The sequence below is a fragment of the Patiria miniata genome, unplaced genomic scaffold, assembly GCF_015706575.1.
Source record: "Patiria miniata isolate m_02_andy unplaced genomic scaffold, ASM1570657v1 HiC_scaffold_18, whole genome shotgun sequence".
NCBI classification, from domain to species: domain Eukaryota; kingdom Metazoa; phylum Echinodermata; class Asteroidea; order Valvatida; family Asterinidae; genus Patiria; species Patiria miniata.
In genome coordinates, this window is record NW_024037056.1 from 894541 (window position 1) to 920072 (window position 25532).

The 25532-nt window shown below is 37.5% G+C and overlaps 1 long non-coding RNA gene across 4 annotated transcripts; it reads right to left on the reverse strand.

The window, feature by feature from the left end:
• Positions 1-10596: 10596 nt before the first annotated feature.
• LOC119724126 lies at positions 10597-20651 on the reverse strand. 4 transcript variants are annotated; one of them, XR_005270620.1, is made up of 6 exons: positions 20622-20651; positions 17940-18161; positions 14461-14587; positions 13537-13618; positions 12756-13120; positions 10597-11451 (listed from the first exon to the last, which is right to left on the reverse strand). It is a non-coding gene; the product is annotated as an uncharacterized LOC119724126 (long non-coding RNA). The 4 variants fall into 4 exon arrangements; XR_005270619.1 differs by having other exon boundaries at positions 13537-13621; XR_005270618.1 differs by lacking the exon at positions 13537-13618 and having other exon boundaries at positions 14461-14615.
• Between the last annotated feature and the right edge of the window lie 4881 nt (positions 20652-25532).

Consider the following 25532-nt stretch of genomic DNA (forward strand, 5'->3'; position numbering starts at 1 on the left):
ATAATCAAACGCACTCATTGTGTAACATACAGTCATCCATATTGTTGAAATGAGGCTGATAGATGTGCATTCTGATGGTTATGTAACACCACAAACTTCAACAGATTCCAAAATTATTTATTTCATAAGTCTCTAGTTTTATAAGTAACTATAAAGTATCTGTGGTTTCATGGTTTGAACGGAAAAAAAGAGGTAAATTTATTTCCCAGATGCGAAGGGAAATGTGTAGAGAAGAAAACTATAATTGGGATAACACTGAAATTATGTTTGATTTTTTTATGAAAAAATGACGTTTAAGTTTTGAGGTTAGTTGAAAAACACCTAATGTTAGAAACTAAGTGCATTTGTCAGAGGAATCAACAATAATGTACATTATATTGTTTTTGTTCAGCGAAACAAGCAAAATGTGCCTTTAAACGTTAACAGGAAATTAGCAATAATGAATGGGACAGTTTTCAGTTTAAATCTTACACTTTTTTGAAGGATTAATATTTTATGGACCAAAAAATGACCAACCATAGCTACACATGGAAGTATTTCACATGATTTTATTGAAATTATCCGTTAAAATTAACTACCAATGCTGTGTTTATGCACATTTGTATAAAAGCTGTAAATAGTACTGTAGAATAATTTCAGAGTACATATTAACAATGTATGAAGTCTGTACTATGTAACATTATTGAAACTGCCTTTCTAACTATCCATGGCATCGCAAGGCAGTGGTTTTCTGTACAAATTATTCCTGTTATTATTTACTTTTCTCTTGTGTATGAATTGTTCTGTCGGTCATAATTATTTCAATAAATCAAATCAGTCATCAGTAATTACAATGTTTTTGTTAATGCGTCTTCTCTCGAGATGTGTGGAATTGAACTGTAGCCAGCTGAAAAACATGATCTGTTAAGTTCCAATGCACTATTAGAATAATTATGATTGGATCAAACAATTTGATTTGTAGCTCCAAAAAAACACAATTGTTTGCCTTTTTTGTTTGTCAAAAAAAAAGAAAGAGCAATCTGGATGGTAAATTTTTTTTTTTCAAAAAAATAAATAGACAGGAAGTTGAAATATTAGAATTTGTAAGAGAGTTTCAGAGTTGTGTGTGGCTAAGTGTGGAAGCACTGTTATTGAAATTTATTTAGGGAACCTAAGAGCTAAGTTTATAAAATAGGGAAATGTACTGGGGGGACCCAAGTAGTGCACTGGTTAGTAGTTGTGACTGGAAACCCAGGCGTTGTGGGTTCAGGTCCTGCATGCATCGAATTTTGGGTCCGAATTTTGGGTCCGAATTTTGGGTCCGAATTTTGGGTCCGAATTTTGGGTCCGAATTGAATTTTGGGTCCGAATTTTGGGTCCGAATTTTGGGTCCGAATTTTGGGTCCGAATTTTGGGTCCGAATTTTGGGTCCGAATTTTGGGTCCGAATTTTGGGTCCGAATTTTGGGTCCGAATTTGGGTCCGAATTTTGGGTCCGAATTTTGGGTCCGAATTTTGGGTCCGAATTTGGGTCCGAATTTTGGGTCCGAAACCACTTTTCAACTATATCATCATTTTTTCATACTCATTATATATTTCGCCTTATGAATATTCATTGATTTCCTGATGAATATTCAGTGGTGAAACCACTTTTCAGCTATACCATCATTTGTTCATACTCATTATATATTTCGCCTTATGAATATTCAGTGGTGAAACCACTTTTCAGCTATACCATCATTTGTTCATACTCATTATATATTTCGCCTTATGAATATTCAGCTATACCATCATTTGTTCATACTCATTATATATTTCGCCTTATGAATATTCAGTGGTGAAACCACTTTTCAGCTATACCATCATTTGTTCATACTCATTATATATTTCGCCTTATGAATATTCAGCTATACCATCATTTGTTCATACTCATTATATATTTCGCCTTATGAATATTCAGTGGTGAAACCACTTTTCAGCTATACCATCATTTGTTCATACTCATTATATATTTCGCCTTATGAATATTCAGCTATACCATCATTTGTTCATACTCATTATATATTTCGCCTTATGAATATTCAGTGGTGAAACCACTTTTCAGCTATACCATCATTTGTTCATACTCATTATATATTTCGCCTTATGAATATTCAGCTATACCATCATTTGTTCATACTCATTATATATTTCGCCTTATGAATATTCAGTGGTGAAACCACTTTTCAGCTATACCATCATTTGTTCATACTCATTATATATTTCGCCTTATGAATATTCAGTGGTGAAACCACTTTTCAGCTATACCATCATTTGTTCATACTCATTATATATTTCGCCTTATGAATATTCATTGATTTCCTGATGAATATTCATTAAATCATTCTTTTTCCTTATTTTAAGCTATTAAACAATTGCTATTGGACAAATGCTAAATAAAGTGAACACACAAGGTATAAAAGCTTTTATTTCCATTTTGTTTCTCTTTATTTCTTCAATAATCACATCATTACTCTGACAAGTTCTTGAATTTTAAGCACCAAAGCACAAGGTAAAAACACATTTTTATCCAAAATTTACAACGGTAAGGGGTTAGCCTTGCATTTTTATCCAAAAAAGGCAAACTAACACGTTTGTATCCAAAATTTAAAACGATAAGGGGTTAACCTTGCATTTTTATTAGAAAGGGACAAAAACACGTTATTATCCAAAATTTTAAACGGTAAGGGGTTAGTCTTGCATTTTTATCAAAAAGGAGCAAAAACACATTTTTATCCAAAATTTACAACGGTAAGGGGTTAGCCTTGCATTTTTATCCAAAGGGGCAAACACACATTTTTATCCAAAATTTAAAACGGTAAGGGGTTAACCTTGCATTTTAATCAACAAGAGGCAAAAACACTTTTTATCCAAAATTTACAACAGTAAGGGGTTAGCCTTGAATTTTTATCAAAAAGGGGCAAAAACACAATTTTATCCATAATTTACAACAGTAAGGGGTTAGCCTTGCATTTTTATCAAAAAGGGGCAAACACACATTTTTATCCAAATTTTAAAACAGTAAGGGGTTAGCCTTGCATTTTTATCTAAAAGGGGCAAAAACACGTTATTATCCAAAATTTAAAACGGTAAGGGGTTAGCCTTGCATTTTTATCCAAAGGGGCAAACACACATTTTTATCCAAAATTTTAAACGGTAAGGGGTTAGTTAGCCTTGTATTTTTATCAAAAAGAGGCAAAAACACATTTTTATCCAAAAATTTAAAACGGTAAGGGGTAAGCCTTGTATTTTTATCAGAAAGAGGCAAAAACACATTTTTATCCATAATTTACAACAGTAAGGGGTTAGCCTTGCATTTTTACCAAATAGAGGCAAAAACACATTTTATCCAAAATTTAAAACGGTAAGGGGTTAACCTTGCATTTTTATTAAAAAGGGGCAAAAACACGTTATTATCCAAAATTTAAAACGGTAAGGGGTTAGCCTTGCATTGTTATCAAAATGGGGCAAAAACGCATTTTTATCCAAAATTTACAACGGTAAGCATGGTAAGGGGTTAGCCTTGCATTTTTATCAAAAAGGGGCAAAAAAACATTGTTATCCAAATTTTAAAACGGTAAGGGGTTAGCCTTGCATTTTTATCAAAAAGGGGCAAAACACATTTTTATCCAAAATTTAAAACGGTGAGGGGTTAGCCTTGCATTTTTATCCAAAAGAGGCAAAAACACATTTTTATCCAAAATTTACAACAGTAAGGGGTTAGCCTTGAATTTTTATCAAAAAGGGGCAAAAACACGTTTTTATCCAAAATTTAAAACGATAAGGGGTTAACCTTGCATTTTTATTAAAAAGGGGCAAAAACACGTTATTATCCAGAATTTAAAACGGTAAGGGATTAGCCTTGCATTTTTATCAAAAAGGGGCAAAAACACGTTTTTATCCAAAAATTTAAAACGGTAAGGGGTTAGCCTTGCATTTTTATCAAAAAGGGGCAAAAACACATTTTTATCCAAATTTTAAAACAGTAAGGGGTTAGCCTTGCATTTTTATCTAAAAGGGGCAAAAACACGTTATTATCCAAAATTTAAAACGGTAAGGGGTTAGCCTTGCATTTTTATCCAAAGGGGCAAACACACATTTTTATCCAAAATTTTAAACGGTAAGGGGTTAGTTAGCCTTGTATTTTTATCAAAAAGAGGCAAAAACACATTTTTATCCAAAATTTAAAACGGTAAGGGGTAAGCCTTGTATTTTTATCAGAAAGAGGCAAAAACACATTTTTATCCATAATTTACAACAGTAAGGGGTTAGCCTTGCATTTTTACCAAATAGAGGCAAAAACACATTTTTATCCAAAATTTAAAACGGTAAGGGGTTAACCTTGCATTTTTATTAAAAAGGGGCAAAAACACGTTATTATCCAAAATTTAAAACGGTAAGGGGTTAGCCTTGCATTGTTATCAAAATGGGGCAAAAACACATTTTTATCCAAAATTTACAACGGTAAGCATGGTAAGGGGTTAGCCTTGCATTTTTATCAAAAAGGGGCAAAAAAACATTGTTATCCAAATTTAAAACGGTAAGGGGTTAGCCTTGCATTTTTATCAAAAAGGGGCAAAACACATTTTTATCCAAAATTTAAAACGGTGAGGGGTTAGCCTTGCATTTTTATCCAAAAGAGGCAAAAACACATTTTTATCCAAAATTTACAACAGTAAGGGGTTAGCCTTGAATTTTTATCAAAAAGGGGCAAAAACACGTTTTATCCAAAATTTAAAACGATAAGGGGTTAACCTTGCATTTTTATTAAAAAGGGGCAAAAACACGTTATTATCCAGAATTTAAAACGGTAAGGGATTAGCCTTGCATTTTTATCAAAAAGGGGCAAAAACACGTTTTTATCCAAAAATTTAAAACGGTAAGGGGTAAGCCTTGCATTTTTATCAAAAAGGGGCAAAAACACATTTTTATCCAAAATTTTAAACGGTAAGGGGTTAGTTAGCCTTGTATTTTTATCAAAAAGAGGCAAAAACACATTTTTATCCAAAAATTTAAAACAGTAAGGGGTTAGCCTTGCATTTTTACCAAATAGAGGCAAAAACACATTTTTATCCAAAATTTAAAACGGTAAGGGGTTACCCTTGCATTTTTATGAAAAAGGGGCAAAAACATGTTATTATCCAAAATTTAAAACGGTCAGGGGTAAGCCTTGTATTTTAATCAAAAAGAGGCAAAAACACATTTTTATCCAAAATTTTAAAACGATAAGGGGTTAACCTTGCATTTTTATTAAAAAGGGGCAAAAACACGTTATTATCCCAAATTTAAAACGGTAAGGGGTTAGCCTTGCATTTTTATCAAAAAGGGGCAAAAAAACATTGTTATCCAAATTTTAAAACGGTAAGGGGTTAGCCTTGCATTTTTATCAAAAAGGGGCAAAAACACATTTTTATCCAAAATTTAAAACGGTGAGGGGTTAGCCTTGCATTTTTATCCAAAAGAGGCAAAAACACATTTTTATCCAAAATTTACAACAGTAAGGGGTTAGCCTTGCATTTTTATCAAAAAGGGACAAAAACACATTTTTATCCATAATTTACAACAGTAAGGGGTTAGCCTTGATTTTTATCAAAAAGGGGCAAAAACACATTTTTATCCATCATTTACAACGGTAAGGGGTTAGCCTTGCATTTTATCAAAAAAGGGCAAAAACACATTTTATCCAAATCTTAAAACAGTAAGGGGTTAGCCTTGCATTTTTATCTAAAAGGGGCAAAAACACCTTTATTTATCCAAAATTTACAACAGTAAGGGGTTAGCCTTGTATATTTATCAAAAAGGGGCAAAAACACATTTTTATCCAAAATTTTAAACGGTAAGGGGTTAGTTAGCCTTGTATTTTTATCAGAAAGAGGCAAAAACACATTTTTATCCAAAAATTTAAAACGGTAAGGGGTAAGCCTTGTATTTTTATCAGAAAGAGGCAAAAACACATTTTTATCCATAATTTACAACAGTAAGGGGTTAGCCTTGCATTTTTACCAAATAGAGGCAAAAACACATTTTTATCCAAAATTTAAAACGGTAAGGGGTTACCCTTGCATTTTTATGAAAAAGGGGCAAAAACACGTTATTATCCAAAATTTAAAACGGTAAGGGGTTAGCCTGGCATTTTTATCAAAAAGGGGCAAAAACACATTTTTATCCAAAATTTGTATTTTTATCAAAAAGGGGCAAAAACACATTTTTATCCAAAATTAAGAAAGATAAGGGGTTTACCTTGCATTTTTATTAAAAAGGGGCAAAAAACACGTTATTATCCAAAATTTAAAACGGTAAGGGGTTAGCCTTGCATTTTTATCAAAATGGGGGAAAAACACATTTTTATCCAAAATTTACAACGGTAAGGGGTTAGCCTTGCATTTTTATCCAAAGGGGCAAACACACATTTTTATCCAAAATTTAAAACGGTAAGGGGTTAACCTTGCATTTTAATCAACAAGAGGCAAAAACACTTTTTATCCAAAATTTAAAACGGTATGGGGTTAACCTGGCATTTTTATGAAAAAGGGGCAAAAACACATTTTATCCAAAATTTAAAACGGTAAGGGGTTAGCCTTGCATTTTTATCAAAAAGGGGAGAAAACACATTTTTATCGAAAATTTAAAACGGTAAGGGGTTAGCCTTGCATTTTTATCAAAAAAAGGCAAAAACACATTTTTATCCTAAATTTAAAACGGTCAGGGGTTAACTGCATTTTTATGAAAAAAGAGGCAAAAACACATTTTTATCCAAAATTTACAACGGTAAGGGGTTAGCCTTGCATTTTTATCAAAAAGGGACAAAAACACATTTTTTATCCAAAATTTAAAACGGTAAGGGGTTAGCCTTGTATTTTTATCAAAAAGGGGCACAAACACATTTTTATCCAAAATTTAAAACGGTAAGGGGTTAGCCTGGCATTTTTATCAAAAAGGGGCAAAAACACATTTTTATCCAAAATTTGTATTTTTATCAAAAAGGGGCAAAAACACATTATCAAAAATTTAAAACGGTAAGGGGTAGCTTGTACATGTACATGTATTTTTATCAAAAAGAGGCAAAAACACATTTTTATCCAAAAATTTAAAACGGTAAGGGGTTAGCCTTGTATTTTTATCAGAAAGAGGCAAAAACACATTCGTATCCATAATTTACAACGGTAAGGGGATAGCCTTACATTTCTATCAAAAAATGAATAAGGGTAAAGCTTTGCATTTTGATCAAATGGGGGAAGTTAAGATTTTATCACAAAGTTGTAATGGTAAGGGGTTAGCCTTGCATTTGTATCAAGAAAAGGATGAAAACCAACTTTTTATCCAAATTCAAAACGGGCAAGAGTAAACTTTTATCACAAATTCAAAACAGTAAGGTGCCTTGCATTTTTATCGAAATGGGGGAAGTTACATTTTTATCACAAATTCAAATCGGTAAGGGGTTAGCCTTGCATTTTATCAAAATGGGAGAAAAGTTAATTTTTATCACAAATTCAAAATGGTAATGCGTTAATAGTCTTGCATTCTGATAAAATTGGACAAAAATTTAGTTCATTATAAAAAAATTGAAATGGTAAGACCTTGTTTTTTCTTTGTTAACCGAACTCCATCAACAGAACATCAAAGAAAGAGAAATACATTGTAAAGTAGTGGCTCAAAACACTATGCCAAAAGCCAAATCATCGCTTCAATGTGTGCTTTTGTGTGTGCTAAGAATGTTTTATCAAAACGTGACACAAGATAACTTTTATTAGAAAATCAAAGCGTTAACAGATTAGCCTTTCATTTCTATCAATAAGGGATGAAAAAAAACCCTAATTTTGATCCAAAATTTAAACAAAAGGTTACATATAGAAATGAAGAAGTGGCTCAAAACACTATGCCAAAAGTCAAATCATCGCTTCAATGTGTGCTTTTGTGTGTGGTCTAAATTTTTTTATCAAAACGGGTCAAAAGTTAACTTTTTATCACAAATTCAAAACAGTAAGGGGTTAGCCATGCATTTTTATAAAAACTGGTCAAAAGCAAATTTTTATCACAAAATCAAAAAGGCTAGGTGTTAGCTTTGCATTTTTATAAAAATGGAGGGAAATGTACTTTTTAACACAAATTATAACGGTAAGGGGTTAGCATTGCATTTTTATCAAAAAGGGGAAAAAACACATTTTATCCAAAATTTAAAACGGTAAGGGTTAACTGCATTTTTATGAAAAAAGAGGCAAAAACACATTTTTATCCAAAATTTACAACGGTAAGGGGTTAGCCTTGCATTTTTATCAAAAAGGGCAAAAACACATTTTTATCCAAAATTTAAAACGGTAAGGGGTTAGCCTTGTATTTTTATCAAAAGGGGCAAAAACACTTTTTATCCAAAATTTAAAACGGTATGGGGTTAACCTGGCATTTTTATGAAAAAGGGGCAAAAACACATTTTATCCAAAATTTAAAACGGTAAGGGGTTAGCCTTGCATTTTTATCAAAAAGGGGGAAAAAACACATTTTTATCGAAAATTTAAAACGGTAAGGGGTTAGCCTTGCATTTTTATCAAAAAGAGGCAAAAACACATTTTTATCCAAAATTTAAAACGGTCAGGGGTTACTGCATTTTTATGAAAAAAGAGGCAAAAACACATTTTTATCCAAAATTTACAACGGTAAGGGGTTAGCCTTGCATTTTTATCAAAAAGGGACAAAAACACATTTTTTATCCAAAATTTAAAACGGTAAGGGGTTAGCCTTGTATTTTTATCAAAAGGGGCACAAACACATTTTTTATCCAAAATTTAAAACGGTAAGGGGTTAGCCTGGCATTTTTATCAAAAAGGGGCAAAAACACATTTTTATCCAAAATTTGTATTTTTATCAAAAAGGGGCAAAAACACATTATCAAAAATTTAAAACGGTAAGGGGTTAGCCTTGTACATGTACATGTATTTTTATCAAAAAGAGGCAAAAAAACATTTTTATCCAAAAATTTAAAACGGTAAGGGGTTAGCCTTGTATTTTTATCAGAAAGAGGCAAAAAACACATTCGTATCCATAATTTACAACGGTAAGGGGATAGCCTTACATTTCTATCAAAAACATGAATAAGGGTAAAGCTTTGCATTTTGATCAAATGGGGGAAGTTAAGATTTTATCACAAAGTTGTAATGGTAAGGGGTTAGCCTTGCATTTGTATCAAAAAAAGGATGAAAACCAACTTTTTTATCCAAATTCAAAACGGGCAAGAGTAAACTTTTATCACAAATTCAAAACAGTAAGGTGCCTTGCATTTTTATCGAAATGGGGGAAGTTACATTTTTATCAAAATTCAAATCGGTAAGGGGTTAGCCTTGCATTTTATCAAAATGGGAGAAAAGTTAATTTTTATCACAAATTCAAAATGGTAATGCGTTAATAGTCTTGCATTCTGATTAAAATTGGACAAAAATTTAGTTCATTATAAAAAAATTGAAATGGTAAGACCTTGTTTTTTCTTTGTTAAACCGAACTCCATCAACAGAACATCAAAGAAAGAGAAATACATTGTAAAGTAGTGGCTCAAAACACTATGCCAAAAGCCAAATCATCGCTTCAATGTGTGCTTTTGTGTGTGGGCTAAGAATGTTTTATCAAAACGTGACACAAGATAACTTTTATTAGAAAATCAAAGCGTTAACAGATTAGCCTTTCATTTCTATCAATAAGGGATGGAAAAAAACCCTAATTTTGATCCAAAATTTAAACAAAAGGTTACATATGAAGAAGTGGCTCAAAACACTATGCCAAAAGTCAAATCATCGCTTCAATGTGTGCTTTTGTGTGTGGTCTAAATTTTTTTATCAAAACGGGTCAAAAGTTAACTTTTTATCACAAATTCAAAACAGTAAGGAGTTAGCCATGCATTTTTATAAAAACTGGTCAAAAGCAAATTTTTATCACAAAATCAAAAAGGCTAGGTGTTAGCTTTGCATTTTTATAAAAATGGAGGGAAATGTACTTTTTAACACAAATTATAACGGTAAGGGGTTAGCATTGCATTTTTTTTCAAAACGGGGTAAGCGTTAACTTTTGATCACAAAATCAAAACGGAAATGGGTTAGTTAGTGCAAGTTAGCCTTGCATTTTTATCAAAAACGGGGCAAAAAAAACTTTTTATCCTTGCATTTTTATCAAAATGGGGGAAAGCTAAGTTTTTATCACATATTCAAAACGGTAAGGGCTTATGAAGGGGTTAGCCTTGCATTTTTATCAAAATGGGGGAAAATTAAGTTTTATCACAAATTCAAAACGGTAAGGGGTTAGCCTTGCATTTTTATCAAAATGGGGGAAAGTTAACTTTTTATCACAAATTCATAACGGTAAGGGCTAATGAAGGGGTTAGCCTTGCATTTTTATCAAAATGGGGGAAAATTAAGTTTTTATCACAAATTCAAAACGGTAAGGGGTTAGCCTTGCATTTTTATCAAAATGGGAGAAAGTTAAGTTTTTATCACAAATTCAAAACGGCAAGGGGTTAGCCTTGCATTTTTATCAAAATGGGGGAAAGTTACGTTTTTATCACAAAATCAAAACGGTAAGGGGTTAGCCTTGCATTTTTTTTCAAAACAGGGCAAAAATTTTTTTATCACAAATTCAAAGCGGTAGTGGATTAGCCTTTCATTTTTATCAAAAAGGGACAAAAAGAATTATTTATCACATATTCGAACCGGTTCGTGGTTAGCCTTGAATTTTTATCATAAACTGGTCAAAAGTTAACTTTTCATCAGATATTCAAAACTGTAAAGGATTAGCCTCGCATTTTTATCAAAAAGGGGCAAAAACAAACTTAGTTTTTATGGTAGTTTTTATCAAAAAATAGCACGAACGTAAATTTTCATCAAAATTTCAATACGGTAAGGGTTAGCCTTGCATTTTTATAAAAATGGGGAAAGTTAAGTTTTTATCACAAATTCAATACGATAAGGGCTTACCATTTACTTTTTATCAAAACACGTTCAACTTATGCCTGTGCAAATCCGAAGGTAAAAGTGGCGAACAAGACATTGTTTAGACTTACCACTTAGACGACTTGCATGATGTCAGACTTCTTGGGTGTATTGTTTCAAAATGAATGTGTAAATTGCAAGTTTGCATCGACAGGTCTCGCATATGACCAAGAAAAATTACCGCAAATAAATGTTTAACTGGAAAATACAAGACTACCTAGTCGAGCCTTAAGCCAAACTGTTTACAAAATCAGTCACAAGTCATCACAAGTTAACTAAGAGTCATTCAGTCTCAAATCTATTCAACGTGACTGATCTGGTTACATCTCTGCCCAAAACAGCCAAGTCCAGTTCTGCCCTCTGCAAATCTTGGGTGTCGGCAAGCTCACCTTGGCCCCCTCTCCAAGTCTCTTGTCCAGTTTTTCACACTCCTTGTTGACAATGTGATCAACCTCATTCTCATCAATCTGAATGGAAAAAAAGTAACAAAAGTTTCATTTAAAACAACATTTTCTCTGTATCTCTGGTAACTGTGATTTTACAAAACTTGCCACAAATTTGTTTCCATGTGATACTTCAAATGCTTGGCACTGAAAGCTTAGTTCTTTATTTTTCTGCTCCTGTAGTATTGAATAGTTATCTTTGGTTCAAGTTAGGGCACATCTTAAAAGTTGAAATGTTCCAATTCCATAAGCTTCTTTTTGGAGCACTGTGTGTTCCCAATGTGTTCCCAACTGTGGCCTAATTACAGAAGTTATTTCTGCACCAGGCGATTTTGACTTTGACTCAACCATGTGTCCCGTCCGAAATTTCAAGTTAGAATGATTTGCTCTTCTTTTGACATTGACCTTCAATACTTTAAAACATAAATCAAATGGCCATTTGTGCTCGTTTTGTTTTGGCATGGTACAAAAACCTGGCTACACTTTTAAAACAATTTGGAACAGCGACTCAACTTCTAAGTGGCATTTGAAAGGACCATGGCACATCTTGATTTTAGACGTAAATCCACTCATGAGCTAGTATATAATATTTGAGCAGATTCGCTGATTAATTATGCAACACCTCTAGATTTGGACCAATCAGAGGGCACTTTCTATATCAGGCCTTCGGTCATTCACCAATTGTCGCATCATATACATGATTAAAAAAAAACCTCCAGACACAACATGGGATACGCTGTGAATTGAGCACACAAAGGCTGTGGTCAGGCACTCTGTGTTATGTTACGCGATACACCCCAAGCTTGTCTAGATTCTATAGATCTAGGCCCGGCCGTTGTTTTAGTATAAAACACTGCATCGGAATCAACCAATCACACTTGTACATGTTGTCAAGATTTCGGAATGAAATAACGTCCTGATTTAACGTTGACTCTGATTGACTAGCTCATGGCACTGCACACATTTGCATTCCTAGACGTTTGAATGGAGTTAGGGCTAGAACGGGTGATACTCAGACTACTCATGAGCTGAACCTAATGCAAACTGCTGCAAATCTACAGCAGGTTTGCCTGTCTGAGACATGAGGATAAAATCACGACTGTTGGATAAAAACTCAGTTTTGAGCCGCCATCTACACTTTTAGTGTAAAATTTGTTTGGACAAACATGGTCAGTGATTGGTAATTATCTGTTCAATGGTAATTTCACCTTAGTGAAATGAAAATCTAGTTGGGCTTACTGATTTTTGGGATGGCTTGACTCTTGTTCGCCAGTCGGAACTATGTGGATATAAATTGCCAAATAAACACAAGATGTGAGTAAACTTACTTGTTGAGTTCTCTGGGCATGTTTGCCCTTTCCAGCAACTGGCACAGCAATGGTTCCATGTTGCTAGACTCCAGCCCATCAAGCTTGACGTCGATACACAGCAGACTGTTCAAGATCTCCCTCCCTTCCAGAGCCTCAAACTCCGCCCCCTTCCCGAGCTCTCCCATGCCTAGAACAAAGAGTAGCCGCCGAAGAAGCGTAAGTAAGCACTGGAGTCATCATTGATGCATTGGACATCATGGATCGCCATCAGCGGGGCCGTTTTGGTGTCTAGTTGGGTGTCTTGGACGAAACGACTCAGGAGACGTTGGAGGATTTAGTGCGCCCTGCTGGGAGAGGCTTGCGACGGACTCATGAGAGAAAAGCTGGGGAGAACCAAGAAGGAACACTCGGTGTCAGGTGGCTTGGAACTCTGCATTTGGATTTCTAATAAAGCAGTTTAACCCATTCATAAAGACATAAATGATTTCAAGTGAATCGATCTGGAGCAAAACATTACCTAAACATGGGCACAACAAGCCAATGAAATTGAGTACAATCAAATCGTCTTTTACTGAATCAAATACGACTCTTCTGAAAAGCTATTTTAACAGGTTTTTAAAAATAATGTTAAAGGCGTATAGGATCATTTGCATTTAATCAGATCAGACTGGTTTTTAAACGTGTACATACCGGTACAAACATGTACATGTATACCGTACAAAATTTTCTTTTGCTGTAATTTTCATATATAGAAGGATTTGGGGAGTAAGTATTTAAAAGCAAGTATTTTAACACTGACCTATTTAAAGTTTTGTGTTCATAGATGCTGGGAAAACCAAGAAAAAAATGCTGTTCTTGTCTTGTAGTATGGTTTCCTCACCCTACTTCAGACAAAACAGAGCAATTTATAGGCGTCAGGGAATTGTACCGATAGGGTCAGGGAACCAGACTAGCTGGCTTAATTGCTCGCACTCACAGATGTGTAACCGATTGCAAACAAAATGTGTACTAACTATAATTGGCAAATTGGGGGCAGTATTGAAAACAGTCAGGTTTTTCCAATGATGGTCGGCCAACAATCATTGGAAATTGATACAAAAATTCCACTTTTCTGGAAAATGACAGCACACTAGGTGCCATGATTTCATAGGACACTTGAGACTATTATTCACTGAAATTTCATAATAATTTAGTAATTTTGTTTTTTGATGTTTGCAAATGTTGCATACCGCGGTATTAACTTTTACACCCCACAAAATAATTCCGTCTGTCTTGCTGTCATTTAGAAAACCGAGTAATGTAGGGGATTTCCAACGATCAGTCAATCGACTCATTTTTGAAGAAAGAGTTACAAACACACAAATTATGTTTCATGATCAAAAGGTTGAGCACTTTTTTTTTTTTTTTTTACTGTTTTCTAGGGGGGAAATGGTATCACTGAGCTGAAACTTCAATAGGTTAGGCATTCAACATTCTTCTTTTGATTTTGAATGGTCTTATTATTTGAAAACGAACAAAAGTCATGAATATCAAATGATCCTATATGCCTTTTAAAATAAAGATCTTCCCTTTTTTTACAATGACCTTTTTATTTTCTAAACGGACTTTCCTACAATGTAGGTGATATTATGCCCATTTGAAGTTTGTAAATTTAACAGAGATACAGCTTGTTAAATTTGTTGGTTATGCGTTCTTGAACTGCTACACAAATGGAATCACTTACTGTCTCGCATTCCCTTGATGATCAACAGGTCATCAGCTTGCCGTAAAGGACGTCAATGACTTCATCAACCCTCAGTCGCTGGACGATGACACGGTCCACCTCGGGGCTGGTCAGATCCTCACAATTCCTGTGAACATTGGCAGAAAAATCATCATCTATGGGAAAAATTACCAAGACAACAATTGTGCAAGAGAACTAGTTCCAAGCAAGATAAATCACATGGGAATGAAGCTGGTAACCGGCATCTGCTAAACAATGAACAAATTCTATTCTTTGCAGCGTTGTAACGAGACACTGAATGTTGTGACTTGAGTCGAGTCGAGTCATTTTAAGGAAGTGACTTGAGTCAAATCCAGTCGAGTGGAGTAACAGTGTGTGGTCGAATCGAGTCAAGTAGAATCTGTGCTCTAGTCAATTTAAAGCCGGCCTCAGGTCGACCTTGCGACTGACAAAGATCAGTTGACGACCGACTTTTCAGGATCAAGCTGTGCCTGAGCTATCACCGGCGGGAAGATTTCAGTCACCAATTTTTTGCGACCTGAGTGTAACTGCGACGATATTAACACGATAGGAATTAGTCGGGTCTAAAAAAAAATCAACAGTAGCAAGAGAAGAAAAATTTCAACTTCTATGATGACGTTGCGATCGTGTGCGCATCAAGATCATCCTTTCCAATTAGCCAATTAGCACACTACTCTGGCACTCCGCACGTTCTGCGCAACATCACGTAGTACGCAGCACACGTGCGTCAATCACCATATAAGGCGATTGTTTACCTACTCACGAGAGGATATTCCATACCATAGCTAGAGGGGTGTTTAGAAAAAAATTAAATAAAACTGTTCAACAAAATCATCGGAAATGTATAATTGTTTGACTTGTGCCGATTTTTTGACTCAAAGCTATTTGTGAATGGGAATACCACAAGTACATTTAAGACCGTATCAGGGGAATGCGCGCTGGTAATGGCTCGAGCCGAGCCAGCCAAACACATTTACTCCCTTATTGGTAAAGTCTGTCTATGACTGTCTATGCTGTGGAATCGTGGTGGATCGTCGCGTCAAGGTGACATGAGCAATTTTGAGCATGGTATACAAATATTGAGTGGCTCAGCGTGGAATGGGAGGAATATTATCGCAAGGTAAAATCTGGACTTTTCCATTTCACGAGGCGAAGCCGAGTGAACTGGAAAAGTCCAGATGTTACTGAGCGATAATATTCCTCCCATTTCACAATTTAAAGCCACTCAATATTTGTTTTATATAACTGACATATAGATCCTTGTCATTTGATATATTTGAACTTTTTTTGCAATAGAAAACTGAGGGAAAATGTATTTCTCTCTTCCAAATACCCCTTCACGAAAATGATTGAACCCAACGCTGTAGCGCTGGCTCTTTGGAACAATACGCGCTACGCGCAACGCTGAACGCGCACACCAGCATGCATTTGCACACAAATACCGCCTCATGATCCTAACTGTTGAATAGTATTTCCCATTCCCCATGGGCGGATAGTACTTTTTGAGCCGCGGCGTGAATGGGAGCAATAACGAATGTCACGTGATGTGAGTTCCACCAATCAAATGACTAGGATATATGTCAGTTATATAATTGCGATTATTTAATCGGGATGCCGCTTGTGCAAGAGAATCACACGATTTCTCAGTTTTGTGATCTGAGTATTATTTTTCTGCTTGATGCCGACGGTTCCGTCATGGCGCAAGCAAATCGCAGGTCGACCTGAGGCCGGCTTAAGTCAGTGATATTTGAACAACATCTAATAAATTACAGAATGGAAGAAAGAACACAAGGCACAAGTTTGTAATGAAAATCCAAAGACTTAAAAAACGCTGCATGGTACCCAATAGACAGTTTCTGCTGGACGTTTCTACCAAAGATCTGCGTACCAATTAACATGAAGTGAACTCCGGTTTCATCTCTGGTTTGGATTCAGGTCTGAAATATTTTTTACGCTGACAAATTGCAACATTTGAAACTGTTTCTGATTATATAGAAAATATCAAACAAAATTTGAAAACATAAATTTAGTTGGAGTTTCATCAAGGGCTTAGGAAATCGCCCGAAGCCGAAGATGAAACCAAGAATTGGGAAAACTCTGGTTTCGGGATAGTAATTTGTGCGCTACATTATAGTACACGAGTTGGGAGTCCGTGATAAGGCCAAAAGAAAAAAAGTAATTCTGCTTCCAATTACATGTCATTCGAAAATAGGGTAGGTACATGTGGGTAGGGACTTTTTTTTGCCAATATTTTTTGGTACGATCATATGGAGGAGTCTGCGTGTAGTCATGGGTTAAAGGCAGAGATTGATGGTTTTTGGTGTTTTTTGTCATTTTTCCCATAACAAGATTAGGGTAGGGGCTGTCAGAATAGGGTAGATAGGGGGTTTCCCTACAAAAAAAAATTCTGCTTCCGGTTGAAAGCAGAACTTTTTTTTTTTGGCCTGAGGCGTATACATGTATTTGTACGCGATAAACGGCAACAACTCGACGGTAATGTGAATATAAAACTTTGTAATGTTCGCACAGTGTTAGGACTCAAGTTTTATTAACCTTCGACTCAAGTAAAGTCGAGTCTACTGATGAGAGACTCGAGTCCAGTCGAGTCAATTACCCATTGGGACCTGAGTCGAGTCAATTACATTGTAAATCATTGACTTGAGTCATTACAACTCTGATTCATTGTTCAGCAAAGTTGTGTGCTTCACAGCAACATGAAATATGTTCTTATTGAAGGGTTTAGAGGTGAAATGCCCCAAGTATGACATCACCCCAACTACATTGTATTGTTGGGACCACTGCCATATTTTGGGCTATAGTTGGGACGACTGCCATATTTTGGGCTATACTTTGGACCACTGCCATATTTTGGGCTATAGTTGGGACCACTGCCATAATTTGTAGTTGGGACCACTGCCATAATTTGGGCTACAGTTGGGACCACTGCTATAATCTGGGCTACTGTTGGAACCACTGCCATATTTTGGGCTACAGTTGGGACCACTGCCATATTTTGGGCTATAGTTGGGACCACTGCCATAATTTGGGCTACAGTTGGGACCACTACCATAATCTGGGCTACAGTTGGGACCACTGCCATATTTTGGGCTACAATTGGGACCACTGCCATATTTTGGGCTATAGTTGGGACCACTGCCATATTTTGGGCTATAGTTGGGACCACTGCCATAATTTGGGCTATAGTTGGGACCACTGCCATATTTTGGGCTATAGTTGGGACCACTGCCATTATTTGGGCTATAGTTGGGACCACTGCCATATTTTGGGCTACATGTATAGTTGGGACCACTGCCATATTTTGGGCTATAGTTGGGACCACTGCCATATTTTGGGCTACAGTTGGGACCACTGCCATATTTTGGGCTATAGTTGGAACCTCTGCCATATTTTGGACTACAGTTGGGACCACTGCCATATTTTGGGTATAACAGGCTTACCGATGGTTTGATGGTGCTCAGTTTGTGGATTTTCGTCTTCGTTTTTGCCACCTTGCTCTACTTGTACAAGTTTGCGCTGCATCTGCAGGCACTTCAGCTTTTTCTCCAACTCGCTCATCTTACGGCCCAAGTCCACGCTGCATCATGACGGCCTTCAGCACCTCCACCAGGCTGAACTCCTCATGCAGGCCCAGGCTGCGGCCAGGGAACTGGCTTTGAAACCTAAAAAGAAAAATTAACATCTATTCAATTAATAAAGTGTCAATTTCATTTTCTTGAGCAACATTTTCAATTTCATAACGTTTATCCAAAAACTTATTACGTAGCTCCGCCAAGGAGGCTATGTTTGCACCGGCGTTAACCCTTACTCTCTGAGGGTAGTTTACTGCAAGTCAGTTGGTTATGCCAATGCCCTCCAGCTGCAGTTTATTGGCAGATAGTTTGTCTTAACAGTGAAGGCTCCAATTGGCAGGAGTTGGAGGCCCTGGAGGGTGCTGATACTGACCAGCTGGGGGCACTCACTTGTTATCAGAGGACTCTCATTGTTCTCTGTGGCATGTATTGGAGTGCCTGTCCAGTTACCCTTGAAATGACATGGCAGATATTGGAGGGCCATGCAAAAAAAATAGGAGATTTTCTTGAGGCACATATTGGCATGCGTTGGAGGGTCTAGTAGGGTAAGGGAATTGGTTTGTGATTTGGTGGTTTGTTGGTATGGACGGATTTTCATGAAAGTTTTTGCGGGAGTGGTCTTGGTAAAGTACAAATCGATTGGATTTTGGAAGTGATCCAGATAGTCTACATGTTCATCTGGATGCAGGATTTTTTTTACAGATTTTTTTCACCCATCAGCTGGAAAACTTTCAACAGATCACCCTGCGTGACCCTCTTCTTGTGCGTGGCACTGACCCGGTGACCCTGTATCCCTTATCACCCACCTAATCTAACCACACAGGTCAATGGACTAGACCATTTTATACAATGGGGGAGTGGAAAGGTAGACCGACACAGGCATACATACATGTACACAAAATGTTTGAGTTAAAGGATTTGTTTTGGGTCTGCATGTAGGATTTTTTTAAAGGATTTTCACCATAAATGCGAGTATTTCTTTCGGTGAACTGACAATAAGGCGGGGATTGTTTATCCTTGGTCATGTTGGTACATGTAGGTTTGCACACTCTGAGTGCTTTGCTTTAAATTGAATAAAAATACAAATAAGGAGATCCATTTTAGAGTGAGTACAAACAGAAGGAATAATTGATAAAATCACCATGTGAGTATACCGGTACATATGTCACAATATAACACAACAATGTTGCGACAAGAATTAAAAATTGGGATTTAAATCGGTGAATTAAATCAACGCGATTTAAATCAGACAACCCTAATAATAGGCATGTAAGGGGGTGTGATTCAAGTCAATTAACTATTCTAGCAGGCAGAGAATGAAACATATTTGGTACTCAATTGACAGAGAATTGACAAAGGAAACATAGGTGTGCGATATGTGTGTTCAATACGTAACAGTTTGACAAAGTTAAGTGAATCATTGTGTTAAGATTATGTGGTCCGCACTGGCGCAGCGCTGGCGGCACGCCCTTTGACTTCTGCCGGCCCACATTGCTACATGTACACCCACGTACATGTATCACCCCCTTTGTGATACACTGCGACACCAGTTTTGCCACTAAAAATATGAACCATGTATGTCGGATCAGAAAACCCCAAATTTTCCAGTGCATGGTGCCAGAAGGTGCTAATGAAGGTTGCATATTAAAATTCTGTATTTTTAAAGCAAAAAATCAAACAAACTACCTTGAATTTGGAGAGTTTTATTTCTTCGTATAAACTTTTTCTTCGACATAATTTACAAGTGTTGTGTTTGGTATTGCTGGAAAGAGCAAGATATTGTCTATAAATTGACCTAAAGTATAAAGGTTAGGAAATACCAAGAATGATGACGCTTAAGGTTGATAATATTCATGATGGCAACGGGCAACATCGGCGGCTAATTGTCATAATTGTTACATGTATGCTCATTTTGATTGTCACTGATTGTGTAATTCTAGTTTGTTTGCACTTTGCACACATTTGCATTATCGAAATGACGTCTGAAAAATGCCTAACTTCTTTCTATAGCTAGTATAAGAGGGTCTAAAGCATAAATAAACTACAAAGTCTAAATATGAAAATCAAAACTTGACAAAGTTCTATGTTCGGGTACATGTTCCAAGTGTGGCCTATATTTACGGAGGTAGTACAGCAAATTGGCCACATTTGTGGGGCTGGCTATCACGGATGGTGCCGAAAAAAAGTGCTTTTTGTCAGATTGTTAGCCCCATAAATGCAGCTGAAATACTGGACTAACTCTGCACTACATGCATGACATGTGGCCTGGGGGTGGAATGGATGGTCCCATTGCTACAAATTGTAGGGAAGCCGAAAATCAATTCAGAACAAAATTATTTGTCATTTAAAAATCACCCCACTTATCTGAGCTACAGAAGTGTGATCGCTTGCTTAACCCTCGTACTATTTAAGAGGTCACCAATGGTCAAATGTTTGTATCTCACCTCCTGGCATACTGTGTACAAACCAATGGGGGTCTTGACCAATATGAATAACCAGGCTGACAATGCATGTTTCCATAGGAATAGCAAAAACCGTTGAATTCCGTACCTTCAGAGGACTGACGAATTACGACGGTTTCCAAAAGAACTTACAGCAAGACGCCAGTCTTTGCTGTAAGTTCGGCCAGTGATCGGTCTTGATGTGTAACATAAGGAGATTCCTTTTCGTGAGAAACCGTCAAACAACAACCGACAGTTCTTTCGAGAATAAGGGAGCGCAAAGTAAACTCGCAGCCGCTGCACACGTGTGTCTGTCTAGGTTTCGTTCAATAGAAAGCGCGCCACATAAATAGTAGTCTCCACGTACAACGCGCATCATGACAAACTCGTTTTCGATCAACTACTCAATAAATACAACTATGTATTACATTGAAATTTCGCGCACTGAGTTTCCACGATGTGTTACATAAGGAGATTGAATATCATGTGAAAACATGAAACAACAAATATAATATGATCGCAACAATGTAGTGTTTTAAACGCGAAAAATCGACGTTGACTACATTCGGATTGTATTTGTAGCGCTCATAATAGCTCCATTGTTCGACGGTTTCTTATGAAATTAAATCTCGTAATGTTGAACATTATGACAAATAAGTGTACGAAAATTCAATGTAATACTGCTAATACATCATGTTTTTCTTGAGTTGTTGTCCCCCAAAATGAGTTTGGTGGTGGAGATCGAGACCACTATTTATGTGGTGCGAGACACGAGGGGTGCAGACCTGTAATTAAAGTGGCCCATCATTGCCTACGCGAGCCAAATCACAATTTGTGTACCCTCAAATATACTTTGCTATTAGAGCAATTATTGTGGGCCATGAACTTGAAAGTTTGTAGAACAGAAGAGCAGAAGCCGTGCACGTGACTGCACGCTTGTATTTCTGGATTTTTTTCTGCTATCAAATTCAAATCCGACTTTAATAATAACAATTAAAGGGAAAAGTCGAAAACTGTTGAAAAAAGGGGGAAAATGAAGACCAGGACAGGAATCGAACCACAAACCTCGATTCAGAAAAGAAAAAAGCTTTTCTGCTGTGAAATTCGAATCTCAATTAAACAATAGGGCCGCCTCACAGTTATAATAAGGGGGAACAATCGAAGAAGAAGAGTGTGCAAAAAAAAAGGAAAAAATGAGGACCAGGAGAGAACTCGAACCACGAACCTTAAGATGAGAACCCTACGCGTTTTGTCATAGTTTCTAACTTTGCGTGCATGACGTCATCATTATAAAATAATTGAAGTCTCCATAAAGTACACACAGGCACATGGAACTGAGATATTTTCTAACTTCATGCAATAATGAATTATTAATAAGTAAATTGATTCCTTTCAGGCCAAAGATCATGAAAACCTTCGAATAATGGCGCGGTATCGATTATTGGTACAGTATACCTTAAGCCTGAAGTGATGGACAAAGGATTGACTTCGCAACATCCATACCGCGATAAACAAGTCACAATAAAAAAGGCCGTTGCACACTTATTACTCTCCTGCGGGCCACAACGCGTTTATTCGCCCATGTGTGTAGCGACTGCGCGAGACGGTCAAGGAATTCGCGGAAACGCTTAAAAAGAAGCAACATTAATGTCCTTCAACTGACATGTGACACTTTATGCGAAGCAAGCAATGACTCCTCTTCATCTCTGTGTGGTGTGCCTAAGTGTGCCAAGATTTCTCCCCAATCCAACACCATCATTTCAGAGAATCAAGACTGTTTTCAACATCTAAAGGACCGCACTACGATATCTCGGGTAGCGGTCACTTGAACTGGCGGTGAATTGAACTAACTGAGAGATAAGTCCGTTGTTAATTAAACACTGCACACTAATCGCTGTTCTTTGTTTTCGCCACCCATCTTACGCCCGCCCACAATCAACGAGGTTTTAGTTGATGCTGGTAGTTACGAATGATAATTGTTGTGTTCGTACGTCAAAACACCCGATTAAGGAGAGACTGAGATTAGGGATACTTTTTGGTTGCTTCGTATTGTATTCACGTTCCATGTCATGCCATAACACACTAGAGTACACACATTCTGGAATTTGTATCCTTGTGGAGACATTTCTTGTTCTCGTGTAGTAAAGTTTCGAGTTTGAAATTGAAGTTTCAAAAGCTCTAATTTTAACCAGAATTAATTTCCTGGGCTGAAATTTGACTAAATATCCCTTTTCTAAAACTCTTCCATTTGCGACACATCAACCCACCTTGGAAATTACTAGTTTTTGAGTAAAATCCAATATCTATTTTCGTGAAATTCTTGTGGAGACGTATTCATCTATAGAAATGTTCTTGCGGAGACGTATACAATCTTTTGTTCCCTATTGTGTGCATGTCTCCTTAAGGTAGTAAATTCCAGCACACACGTACTAGAATGTACAGACGATTAACAAATGACGTCATACACTGGTTGCACACATGTATAAATAGATCACTGCAGTCTGCATACACTACATCCTCTCCCCCTTAATATGGAAGCTGTACACACACACACACAACAAATATCATTTCAACCTATGAAAATGTCCTCGACTGAAAATTCTGTCTATAAAAACAATGTCACACCTTACACAAAAAAATGCTAATCCTACAAACACTTGTTGCAAGAAAACCAAAGTTCAAAACAAAGAAAATCCTTTTTCCATAATTAAATCCAAGTCCCTAGACAAGGTACATTGTAGCAATGGCTTTTTTCTCTTCCTGCCCTTAATTTGAATAAACGGAACTTCCCTTAGGATTTCCTTCTTGTTTGCTTGCTTGTTTGTTAGTTTTTTGGGTTTTTTTTACACCCATGACATTCCAATACCGTACAATTTCAACTGCAACCTTTTTGTTTGTTTCAAAACTGCAACTCTAAAAACTTGTTTAAACAACTTGAGTAACAAGATAAACATTAACACAACTGTAACAACTCAAAGTGCAGTACACACATTTTAACTCTCATGCCGGCCTCTGCGAACAACAGTTAGGTTATTCCATAGTCTCAATGAGTCTGTCTGGGGTTTGCTGACCTTGACGAACGACGTAGGGGTTTGGGTGAAGCACTGGAATCTGCGGTTACGGTCGGTGTCGCCGATTGTGAAGTCTGCTCACCACTTGTGATGTTGAGGGTGGCGCGTGTGTACGTTCTGTCTGAGGAATTTGCGAGCCAACGACTGGAGCTGTCTCAGCGGTAGGGATAAACACCGGAATGGATGCTAGGTCAGACATATCAGTATTGGTGAGCTGAGGTGTGCATCCCATTCCTTGAGTTCTGAGAATGACTGGTTGTAGACCGTTTTGCTCTTCTCATCTGATCCAACGTCTTTTCCACACTCGACCATCCTGCAAAATTACCACATAAGACTTTGGGGCTGTGCGCTCTGCGACTGTGGCCAGCCACCAAGTCTCTTTGCAGCGGAAATCCTTAACCAACACATCCTCCCCCGCATAGAACTCGCGGAGTTGGGTCTGTTTGTCGTGGTGCAACTTTTGGTTGCTCTGCATGTTGACCACCTTGCGTTCAACGTCCGGGCGTAGCAAGGACAAACGAGTACGCAGTTCGCGTCCTAGGAACAAACTCGCAGGAGTACGACCGGTTGTTGCATGTGTCGTAGTGCGATATGTCAACAGGAAACTGTCGATACGTTGTTGCAAACTCCGAACACTCGATTTGCTTGAGCTGAGAGCGCGTTTTGAAGGATTGAACCATCGTTCTGCTGCACCATTACTTGCGGCGTGGTACGGTGCAACTCTTACGTGTTTTACGCCATTCACCTTGAGGAACCATTGGAACTCCTCACTTGTGAATTGCAGTCCATTGTCACTGACAAGTTGGTAGGGGATGCCATACCTGCTGAATAAGTCTTGCAGCACCGTGATGGTTGCATTCGCGGTGGTGGTGCTACTCATGTGGAAGATCTCTGGCCATTTTGTATGCGTCAATGACGATCAGGAAATCGTGACCATTTTTCTGCGCGAAATCGATGTGAATTCTGTGCCACGAAGAGCTATGCCACACCCATGGCATTAGGGGTGCCACAGCTGGAAGGTGTCTAGTCTGTTGACAGCTAGCACAGAGACGAACAGTCTGTTCGATGTCGCGATCGATGTTAGGCCACCAAACGTAGCTTCGTGCAATTTCTTTCATCCTGACAATTCCTGGATGCGCATCATGTAACTCACACCAGAATGAAACTTCTCGTACTTGTAGTGTATCACAACTCTTAATCCCCACAACAAACAGTCCTGTTCGTGGATAGTTCGTGTCTGCGATTGAAGAAAGGTTTGAGGCGTTCGTCCTTACTCTGCTGGCCATCCACTTTTAGTGAACTCTAACACGCGCGGAAAGCACAGGATCAGTTTCGTAGCCTGTGAGATCCCTACTGGTTACTACGGTAGGCTATCGAGGCGTTTGTCTCGATGTTGTAGATAGCGTCTTCATCGTCCTCCTCCATTGTGGGTAATGGGAGATGTAAGAGCGCATCCGCGAGCACATTCTGCGAAGATGGAATGAACTGCAAGTTGTAGTCAAATGCGGACAACATTACAGCCCATCGCTGAAGAAATGAAGACATTGTGCTGCAAGGGTTGGAATCGACGTCTTGGGACCAAGGATGCGCTCCAATGGCTTTTGATCAGTCCGTATGGTAAATTTCCTTCCGTAGAGATATGTGCGGAAGCGTTTGAGACCGAACATGATTGCCAGGGCCTCCTTGTCCAGTTGCGCGTAGCCCTTCTCATGTTTATGAGTGAGCGTGAAGCATATGCTATAGGATGTCTGGAGCCGTCAGCATACACATGCAGCATGACTGCTCCAAGTCCATATGGTGATGCGTCCGTTGCGAACTCGAGAGGGAGTGCTGGGTCGTAGTGAGCGAGAAGTTTGTCTGAACTGATGGCGTCCTTCACTGCCTCAAATGCCCTGGTACATTCATCCGTCCACTGCCAAGGACAATCCCCGAGCAGTTCGTTTAACGGA